Genomic DNA, 11,859 nt, shown 5'->3' on the forward strand with positions numbered 1-11,859 from the left:
GATAAGCAACTAAATACTGACCTTCACCTTTACCTTTACTTAGCGTATGTGTTCCAATATGTATTGTATGGCTATTTGAAATCACTGTTTTGAACAAAAAGTATGGATTTGCTCTAATATGTTCCAATGGGATTACCAAAAATAAAATATTTACTACACTGTACTTATTATTCATATTATTCAATCATAATTACAAATACTAATTATTTGGCTAAACAAATATTATATATATACTTGGAGAGAACACTTTGTATAGTTCAGGTTTTCCTCACTCTCCACTCGTCAATTTTCTCTTTACCACGTCTTGTACAATGGTATAAGGAACATTACTTTCAGTCCATTTTCAATACACAAAATACACACCGTACCTTTCAAAACTGCTCATAAAATAACCCTTGAGCAAGTAAAACCTGAAAAGAAAAGTGCTTTTTTCAATAAAGGTCCTGTGGAGAAACTGAATAGCTCCGGTTTCAAACAAAGTGCTATTATTACTAGAACATGAAAGTTTTCAAAGTCATGCATAATATATTTTATATGGTTCAAGTTACTCCACATGCTCTCATGAAAATTTCAGATCCTTTTGAGGAGGAAAAACGTGTTTAAGGGTAAATACAAAGACATAAAATAAAGGGAAATAAAAATCACTACTAATCACTGACAGCCTGCTGCTGGCAATGAAATAGTTACTAGCAATAGGAAGAACAGACAATGGATTTATGAATGTTCAGGACAGTGTTGTAAACACATTTTATTAGTGGACATCCCTGTTCTATTCTCATATTTTGTTAGCAAACAGTTCTGAACTGCCTAAAATAACACCCTCACAGCAGCTAGCATGGGATAAACACACTGAATCACACTGAAGTCAGAGAGAACGGAATTAATTTCCTAAACAAGATGGTTCAAAGTCAGTTTGATCTACTGTCGACCAGTCACCACAGCACAGGAGTGAGATACTTCAACCAGTCTGGTTCAATATTTATTTTTTAATGAAGCTTGTCTTGTTTTTATTTTCTTCCCAATATCATTGTAACCTTAATTTAAAGGTGAAACTCTTAAAATAGAATTGCTTTAGGGTAACTTAATTTAACTTAAAGTACACTTTTTTCACTATACACGTGATGCATACAAATATTTGGTGAAAGGGCAACACTATGAGGTTTATAAATTAGGTAATCCACAGATTATGTATAGTACAAGGTTACTGATAGAAAACACATATTCTAGAGTAGTGCAGTGATCTCAGAGGGCCAGATTGTTTTTTTTCCTTTCATTTTGATATTCATGAGCTCTTAACTGCTAGAGCCAGATTGACTCCTGTGATTTAACTTCTTTTCTTACTTGCCTTTAGTTCCTGCACTCAGTCTTGCTTTTAACCATACTCTCCTGTTTCTGAGTCACCAATCAAAATTCCATCCATTGTGTTCTCAGCTTGCTTATTAAGACTTTGCTGCACTTTTAGACTAAGGGATGGCGTTTAGAGACAGGTTAGAATGGAGTCATATTGAATTTATAAACACTTGGAAACTTGTATTTGAATGCATGGCTAATTATTACTGAGCAGCTCAGCATGGAGAAAGGTTTCCAGAAGATAATCAGGTCAATATCCAACCTTCAGATTTATTTTTATTGTACTTGAGGCTTTGTTGTGTGATTTTAACTACACTTGTGAACTTCAGGCCAGAGGTTCATATATAGGTACTGTATGTCTGTATAATGGCTTTCAGTAACATCATATTGGCATTTTTCACCAAGTTATTGCCAAGTTAAAATACATCTCTATGCACATTTATTGCGCACCACTCTCTGAAACAATGGCAGGATATCATGCAAGTCAGCTCTTTCTAAGAAAAAGATAAAACTTCACATTCTGAAAACAAGTTAAACCAAGGTATCTGAATTACATTACTCTAAACCAGTCATTAAACATTTAATCTACAGTTTAATATTAATAGCCTCCATAATGGATGAATTAATCACTATCGTTCTTTTTACAGTACATAGCAATAATTTTCCTGCTACATTCCACACTTACAATGTAAATGATCATGTTTAAGGAGAACATGCTAATTTCAAACCATTCTTTGCTGTGAATACTTCAAATCAAAACAGCTGAAACTATATAACACATGGAAAATTACAGCAAAAATTGTCTAAAAGGTAGAATAGGAATTGACAAATGTTAAAGTAATTGCTTATTACCTTATTTCAGTGCCTTACAGTACATTAAGGATGCTGTAGTTCATTAAACTCAAAGTCTAAATTCCATTTTATAAAATGGTGTTTTAAATGTTTTTTACTCAAGAGTCTCTGGGTAGGTTTTTTTCAACCATAAAACTGGTGGACAAAAAAGTAATGAGGGATTAAATTATTTTCTTACTGCCATAAAAGTCACAAGATTCCAATTGCAGTATGTTTTTGAACCTTTAAAACATAATAGCACAAACACGATCGTAATCCCTCCTCTTAAGGGCGCTCTGGCTCTTTCACATTTTAGTTGATTAGGTGCACCTGCCTCCAATCCTGCCCTCCTTATTTAAGCCCGGCACTCTCACTACTCCCGGCTCTGCATTGGAAAACGGACACCCGAAGGCCCGCCTACCATCAAGTCGCCCTACGTCCCTGGCTTGAGGGCATAGGCCTCCTATCGGCGTCCTGACCTTGCTGAGTCCGGGGCTGAAAGCGCCTGGCCTCCTCATCTCATTTTTATTCCCCATCCCTGTACCGGATCCCGTTCCGGCTTTTAACTCTGTTTTGTCCTGTCTCGTTTGGATTAGCTGGTCGTGGACCTTTGGACTTCACCCCGAATTTCTCCCCCTGGACTCCTTGGACTTGTTCGCCCTGGCTACACCCCCCAAGCACCAGTTCACCATCGTCACGCCCCCCTGTCTGTCAACCCCTCCCGATCCTTGTCGTCTCCTCCCCGTTGTCCTACTCCACTCACTTCCGGAATATACCGTCTGCACAGGGTCCAGTACTACGCTTTGTGACACGCATTGCCTTACTGAAAAGTCAGCAACATTGTTGAGTTATCGACAAAACTATACTAAATGAGAACTTTGTAGAATGATACTAATGTTTTGATAATAATCAGCACTGATGCAGGATGTAGGGGCAGTTTTCTTTACAAAATTGTGATTGATATATACTGTAATAGAGCAGGTCTATTCATAACTAAATAACCAAAATTCCTGTAGATTCAAGCATACATACTGTAGATGGAGTTGATACATTTCTCCAGGATGGTAGAAGTATTGCCAGAATGCTTCAAAAAAAGGATAAACAGTTCTTTTTACAATCAGTTTTACACATACATTGGAAGTGAGGAAAAAAGTAAAGGGTTAAAGGACTAAAAATCACTAAAAAGAAAGGGACAGTTCCTCAATTATAAGGGCATTTCTTCTGATTTGAAAAATGAGCTGAATTTTGTTCAGGCGGCTGTCTTGGGATTCCGATGTAGTTTCATTCCTTTAATAACCAACAGAGACACTCTACACAATTATAGCTGGATCTGTCATCCCACTTCCCACTGACCCCATTTTTCTTCGGGTTACTTTTAACACTTTCCTGTTTTGACACTTGAAGAGCACATCAGCATGTTGACAAGAATTTCCTGAGGAATGAAACGAAAAGAAAGTGCGTGCTGACGTGCGATGGGCAGCAGCAGGTGAATCAGTGCCTTGTGCTGGAGGGGGGTGACAGCAGGATTCAGCCCGAGCTGACAATCAAACCCCATTTCCCAGGCTGCAACTGGAGTGTGGCACAGGCACATGCCTGCTGGTTTTGTCAGACAGACTGATGTGCAGGTTAGCTGGGCCCAAACTAAATAAATATGAAATCTTCTCATAGAGAAGATAGGGACCACGGACAAACAAATGATACAAAACATATATTTTATAGATTATTAAAATATGAATTTACTTTTATAAAACAGTAAACTCAATTAGCAGCAGCTTTATAGTACATTAAGTTTAATTTTGAAAATACGTACAGTATAGGACCAAATGCTTTTTTTGGATGTTATTAGGTTAGGACTCAAATCAACTCTTATGACTAGATTTGTTACTTTTAGAAAACTCATTAGATGAGAGCATTTTAAAATTGAGCACAGATTCGCTGATTATTTGGACTTTTCTCATATTTACCCACAATGTTTATAAAATGAGCTTTTATTCTGTTTTACACTTACTTCTTCTTAAACACAATTCCTCACAAACCTTCTTAAATTTAATCTCATACTTTTCATTGGCTATTGTCCCACAACAACTGCTTTTCATTTCTTAATTCTGTCTGTCTCTAGAACATCTTCTTTAAATCTTTGAAGTAAGGACTTTTCTTAATCAATCAAATCCTTCTTCTAGCTGAAAACTCTGCTTTACTTTAAAGCCTTGAAGAAACTGGGGTCTGAGGGATTAGTTAATCTCAAGAGCATCTTTTATCTTTTCTTGTTAAAAAACATGTTTCAAGATCACTTAGGGGAAATTACTATTTAAATTAAATTACTATTTTTTTTTATTTCAGGAGGTTTTTGAATGCCAAGTTACAACATTTTCAGTTTATGAAAATCAAAGAACTGTTAGTTTTACCTCAGTGAAGACTGAAAACATAAATGAAAGTAAGAGGTTGAGAAACGGATATCTGTATGCAACAGTTAATAAAGCAATAAAACTTTTCAATCTGATATGGTTATTTCTGACATTGTATCTCATGTTGACGTGTTGTTGGTCCTTCTGGGAGGGTATAAATGTGTGGTAGACTCCGATATATTTAAAAGAATTAAAGAATATTTCAAGTTTGCTAGATGATTGCAGGTTTAACCATTCTTTGCAAATTACAGAAGCCTGCCGCTACATTTATAGTACTTTTACCTTGTTCACACAACGAAGCAAATGAATGTTGCACTGATCAAGATACCCTTTTTTTATGTCCCAGATCAGCTAAAGACAGAAAGAACACTAAAACTTTCAGCTATACTCTGTGTGGGGCCAGCGGCCTTACTGATTCCTAATAGAAAAGCAGTTTGTTTTTAACACCCAAGTGAAGCACAGGGGTGGTTTGAGCATGCACAAATGAGTCTTAATACGTCAAACTTCAAGAGCACAGCAGGGTTCTTTGGAATTTGCTTCCAGCCTATTTGAATTAGATCAACAGCACAACAAAAAGCAAAATCCCTTCCGGGTGTCCTAGGCATCCCTGCACTCCGACATTCTCCTGCCGAGAGACGGACCATCAACAGAGAGGCTCTGTAAGAGGAAGCCTGCTGAGAATCTGGATGTTCAGTACCTTGAGAACATGAGTGTCACAGCTCAGCCATATTTTGTAGGACTTCTGAGGCAATACAGCACCTTGACAACGAATCCACTTCCTTGCTTACAGGTTATGTAATCTCATGAGGATGTTCTCAGTATTCTAGGTATATTCCAAAACACCCTACTTTTCAGCTGCAGGTTTGCAGCTCCATGCACCTTTTACAGAACACAGCCGAGACTGTTTTTGCTGATCCAGGTGCTTTTTTAAAACAAAATAGTAAAATATTGCCAACAAGGGTGGAAATAAATCACTTTCAATTTTTCTCTAGCTATTTTCAATTACCCAGTCAGATGCCATTGAGCAAACAAGTATACAAGAGTAATTGGTTCCAAGTATAGTTCCACATTTTTTTTCTTCACATTGTGTAAGGAGATATGCTATTGTCTTATTCTCCTACGTTTTGATTGCATCCTTGTATGGTCACTGTTTTTTTAACAGGAGGTCTTTGGTCATCTAACTTATACAGAGGGAAACTGTAAATACAGATTTCTTTTGTCTAAACATTGGGGGGGAAATGTCTAATGATTTTTCTTATTGTATATTTCTGATTATTATTAATATTAGGATTCATCTAGAACCTAAATAACAGACAGCAATTTCTAAAAAGCACATTGTTCAGTTATATAATTCTGAAAACAAAGTATCACAAAAATACCTTTTTTACCCTTCTTGTTCCTTTGCTTTGATGTGTGACAACAGAGACCATGAATGCTTCTGAAATAATCTATTGACATTAGCAAAAGACTGACGTAGGAGAATAGTCTGTTCTACACTTTAGCCCCTCTGCAACCATCAGCACAAAAGACAGAATCATGAACCCTTCTTTACCAGCAATACGGTTTTCCAGTTCATCTTTTATTAGATCTGAGGATTTCTAGATTTGTGCTATGGGACCTCAAATAAATTTTATAACTGTATTTCTGGAAGTGCTAAATTAAGCATTTTATGTCACTGTAAAACTTTCCAATATCTGTTGTTAAACTATTTGCTTTGGTTGCAGACAGAGATAGATCAATTTTGGTCATAAAAGAACAGTAAGTGGTCAGATTCCACCTTCGCTGCGGTACCAATCCAGACAAAAAAGAAAAAACAAATAAGATGGCAGAGTGAAAAAGGAGCAGACATTCAAAAGAACACCCGCAGACCCTTCTGTATCTTACTAACAAGATGTACAAGTTAAAGTAGACAATGTAACTTGGCCTCCTGGGTACACCTTTTCTCAAGAGCATGCTGGTTCCAGCCTGTGGCACACTCTGTGCGGAGTCTGCATGATCTTTCTATACTTGTGTGTATTTTCTTTGGATGCTGTCTAGGCTAATTGGTGTGTGTTTTTGTGAGGGTGCGTGCACTAGAATGAACTAGCATTTCATTCAGGTGTAGTCCTGCCTTGTGCCTTATGCAACCAGGATAGTCTCTGGGTTGGAACAATCCTTAAACTAGGAATAAGTGACTTTCTGATGGATGGATGGATGGATGGTTAAAAACATAACATGCTGTTTATGGATCTTCTACTGTACTGTATGTGACAATAAAATAGATCTGATTCTCACTAGTCCCGTGATCTGCTATGCAGTGAGGCTGTTAGCGCAGACTGGCTACTATGCACTACCAAAGTGGGTGCTGCCCTGAAAAAGTGGATGAAGCAAGTTCCCCTGCATGTGAAGTGCTTTCAAATCCTTTGGGGGGAAAAGGATTACATTACAAAAACATAATGATTAATTTCCTCATTCTTTATTGTACATAATTAGGTTAAAAAACATTTTAAATTCTAAGGGTCTGATTAATTACCCTTAAACGCTATTAATTCACAGACACTCAATTCTGAATTCCACATAATAGTGTCAACAGACAAAACTAATAGGCAAAGCATTAAAATGTTACTTTATTGGAGAACAGACAAATATGTTAACATGTTCTTCAATGTTGGAGCTGCTTCTAGGTGAGATGATGGCAGAGTGTTAATGGAGTTTCCATAGTGAATAACAGGTGGTAAGTGGAGAAGCAGTTGAGATGTGCAATATTTATTCGGAATGGCAAAGAAACCCACACACAGAAAAAGCAACCAGACAATCCATCTTCCCTGCACTTACTCGAATAAGGATGACCTTGAGGAAAACCAAAAGCTACAAGAAGCATGAATGACATAAATCAAGATATATTTATGTTAAACAGAAACTGTTTAGGAAGAACAAAGTCTTATTTATTGCCCTTCGTTGACATTTAAATAGCAGACGAATGCTCTCCTGTCAGTGGTCATGTACTGTATCCTGCTGCCTCTAAGGCTGGTCTGTGCAGGATGAGGCAGCAAGTGACAATACACATATTATCTTTTATATTTTAAAATGCTCTAACCTTTGTCATACATTCAGAGACGTACTGTATATCATTATATCCTCAAATATTTAAAGTTTGCTTATGTAACCAGCTTGCTGAGGGAAACTCTGTGACACATCAACCTCTGTTCTAACACCTACTGTTTTTATCCATGTGAAACCAAGCATTCAGAGCTCCATCTGTTTCAGGGAGAAACATGTACACAAGTCACCACACTTATATGCTCATGCTACTGTATATATACTCTATGTCAACAGTTATCTGATAAGACATAAAGAGTTTGCCAAAATAATACCATTATATGTCAACAAAGGTATGTCAGTTTCATGTGTACTGTATGTAATAACATACTCTTCCATAGCTTCCATATTTTTTCAATGCTGGGTCTTTACAAAGAAGAGGTCATTTCTACCTGCCCTCAAGAGCAATTTTATTGTAAAGAGTGTTGTCCAGGTTCAAAGCAGAAACCAAAGCTTGTTTAGCTTGTTTTATAAAATACAAGATTTACACTGAGATTTATGATTATTATATTTCATCGCCCTGAGTGAGTACTAATAGTTCTTGGTGTTTTTCTGCCCTAAAGGAGTGTGTACACAGACACTTTATACAGATAACATTTTTTCCACCACAAAAATACAGCACATAATGCTTTTATCCCAATATCATATTCAGACCCATAATATGTGACATTTTTCTTTATGCACTTAAAAATACTGTCAGCTTTACATTCATATTTTAATTCAGGGAGAGAATTTTGAATTTAACCTCAACAGATCAAATATACTCAGACCTTGGAAGATTTCTGACAGTAAAGAGAAACAGAAGTGGAAATTTAGGGAAAGTTTCTCTGACTTACAACAACATTGTGATTTCTTTAACATTTAACGTTAACATTTTTGGAGTAAAGTCAATAAAGTCAAGTTATGGATGACTTCCCATATTTTCTTTTCAGACAATCTTTAGGGTTTTTTTCAGTCCTTTCACACATAATCCATCAAGTATGTCTAATTGCTAAAGATGCTGTCTGAAATTCTGCATTTTTTCTGTTAGTTTGAGTTTCCATGGTAATGAAGAGACCACCCTCCCCTCTGACCTGACCTGAAAACAACTTTTCACTGAGCTTTGTTCCTGACACTTGAATGCATGGCTTACAATTCCTTGTAGCAAGTGAAATAACATAACCAGGCACAGGAAGCACTGTTTTCAGCAACCAGAACAAGCCAGGGGACACAGGGATAAAAAGCATCAGCTTTACAAGTAGGTCAGAGGTGTCCTGCTTGATATGAAGACATAGGAAATACAGAGCAGAAAACAACCAGTTTGGCTTTGCACACACACAAAAGACGCATAATCTTGTGACACAATTAAAACATCGTGAGTTGGGGTTTTTTTTAGAAAAATTGGTAAACTCAATTATATGTTTTAAGTGTTATATATAACATATTTTGAAAATTGGGATAGTCAGCAACATAATTGTAAAGAAAATGGACATGTTTGGGGAGCACCGTATTACATTTGTTAACGCAGTCGTTATTATGATGCTCATTCCATTCATTAAGCCATCTTAAAAACTATGGAAACAACTGAGATGCCAGGGGGCTTTTTTCGGCCACCGTACTTGTTAATAGTGCAGTCACGTAGTAAAATGCGTGGTAATCCACTTCAAAACATTTCTAAATTTCAACCAGTGTTCGAATTTGGGCCGCTACCACCTGTTGCCCTAAACCGGTACAACTGACGTTTTGATTTTTGCTGGTACTGTAGTCCCAGCTTTTTTTTAATGGTTGCTGAAACAAAATACCCAAATAACTACACCGTATGCCATTTTAATTGGGTTAGTTTCAAAACACAGCACGTTTAATCCGTAATATCGAGCACTATAATATGGGTGTGCTTTTTTAATCGTGTACGGTGTGGTACCTTGAGTTGAGATTATATATATATACATAGTTGGTTTCCCATTTATTTTTTAATGTTCCTGAAACGACTTTTGAGACCTTCTCTGCATAGTTTTTCTCTCAGTTGTTTTTCCTCAAGGCAAAAGAATAAATCCGCGAAAAAGTTAGGCAAATTTCTGTCTTTAGAGTGGCGGTCTCCAGAAACAAGCTTTCTCAATTCTGTTACTTTTACCTAGCGTTAAACTAATAAACTGATTCCAACAGATACTTATACCAACATTACGGTTTCTAGATTGCGGGAAGGGGGGACCTGCTATTCATTTTATGCCCATCAAGGACTACTCCTAGCCAGCCCCTCTAAAACTGTAGTGCGAATACCTGCTGGATGGTGGCACTGCATGCTTAGTCACGCACATACTCGAGCAGGTCCTTGCTTTAAGATTTTAAGGGATAGCCTTTAAGCCGCCCTTCGCTGCGATAAAATTAAAACGTGTTATCAGTTTTAATCCTTAATTCACTTTTTGCAAACAAATGTGAAGCGACGCCTCTACCGCCTGGCAGCCGTTTCTATGCCAATGCTGCAACGGGTCCGGACTCCCGGAGACGCCACAGGTTGCGATGCCGGATCACAAAAGCAAATTCGGTTTGAATAAGAGCTTGTAATTACTTGTCTCCACAGTCCGAAAGAAGGGAGGGGGGTGCCTACTTTAACTACGATACAATTTCTCCAGTAACTCGCATTTCTTTGCTAACCAATGAGTTATAAGACAAGAACATCACTTAAAAGCGTTTAACTGAGGAACCGAGGTGCACAGCTGCACCAACGGCGCTTGTGAGAAACGAACATGAGTACTATCAGGAGTAAAATGAAATCAGTAACATACAGGAAAGCATACCATTAAATAAGACGCCACCGACGAGCACCAACAAAGCGAAAACCACCGGTTACACCATAGCCCTGAATGGATACAATCCAGTTATCGATTTCTACAGATACTAACACTTGTATTCAAAAACAAGCGGCACACTTAAGAGTCAATATTTTATGTTCAATTAAGGTGACAGCAGACACCTTTTAAAGTTACTGTTCTTCATACCACTATGAAAAAAATGAAAACCTCACTAATTGTACAATAGTCGAGTATAACACACAGCGAATAAAGCCCCTACTCTCTATCTCTAGGAGATAATGTAAGAAAACACTTAACAATTGAAATAAGGTCATAACCCTAACCAATCCATAATAAAATCTGATTTGAACTTCGGGGGTTATTACAAATAAATTAATTCACTGTACCTTAAAGATACAGTACACTTCTCATTCATATGGATCTCAGGTTAATTTAACCTTTCCCACGGTCTTACCTTTTTCGGTGTCTTGTTTTCTTCTATAGTATTTGTCAATGTAAAATGAAATTATACCAGTTTACCACAGAACCATCAGTGTACAAGGTGCGGTTGACGTTACATTCAGTATACTGCAATGACAGGACACGCTGGTCCGGAAACCTCGGAATATCTAACATCAGTCGAGCACAGCAGGTCCGATGACCCAGATGATGTCACATGAACTACAGCCTTGCTCGTCTGCATTGCCCATGTTCACTGCACAGTACATGTCTACATATAATATTTTATGTTAAAGGAGCAACATACCATTAAAGAGATTAGGGCAAACGAAAATAATAGATATCCCCAATTTGGATGTCTTTCTTCGAGGTAAAGCAAGGTGAATTCAGCCCACTTCAGTGTTGGAGTACAATCCTTAGGCTCCGTCAGCAGCTGGTAAACTCCCGATCGCTGCGGCTCCTTCAAACCTGTAGGGATTCTGGAAAACCAGCAGCAGGCAAGCAGCATCCACGCCTGCGCAGGCTCTGGAAACGATTGGTTCAGGTGGTAAGAGTGCTGTCCCCACCCAGCAGCGACAGCGGCAGCGCCTGCTTTCCTAGTGCGCAGTGTTCAGAGGTTACTCTTTAAAGGGACAGCGACAAGCCACCTCTAATACAGTGTTCTTATTTACTATCCGGGGATTGTTCATAATTTACCATCAACACGACGCCTCGGTTCGTGAATAATATGTCTTATTGTGCTCTGCTATACAGGCCAGTTTAATCGCGATTTACCTATAGTACTAATCCGCATTGGAGCTGTCCAGCATTTATTTTATGCATATACATGTAGTCGACAGTTTACTCCAGTTAAAACCTGATAAAAAAAATCCCATTTCGTACATTCTTCAATTAAAAATAATCTTAATTTTATTGGACCACAGCTTTATATCAAACACATAATTGGTATCACCCCGCTGAATAATTAG

The 11,859-nt window shown here is 37.6% G+C and overlaps 1 protein-coding gene across 1 annotated transcript in view; it reads right to left on the reverse strand.

Annotated features, from left to right (window-relative positions):
* fhdc1 (FH2 domain containing 1) overlaps window positions 1–11,442 on the reverse strand; it is a 47,332-nt gene extending 35,890 nt beyond the window's left edge. The window contains exon 1 of the mRNA XM_069188091.1: window positions 11,199–11,442. The gene's annotated coding sequence lies outside the window, so the exon portion shown is untranslated. The remainder of the gene's footprint in view (window positions 1–11,198) is intronic.
* Window positions 11,443–11,859: the final 417 nt, after the last annotated feature.

Source organism: Lepisosteus oculatus, chromosome 1 (assembly GCF_040954835.1).
Source record: "Lepisosteus oculatus isolate fLepOcu1 chromosome 1, fLepOcu1.hap2, whole genome shotgun sequence".
Classification (NCBI taxonomy): Eukaryota; Metazoa; Chordata; class Actinopteri; order Semionotiformes; family Lepisosteidae; genus Lepisosteus; species Lepisosteus oculatus.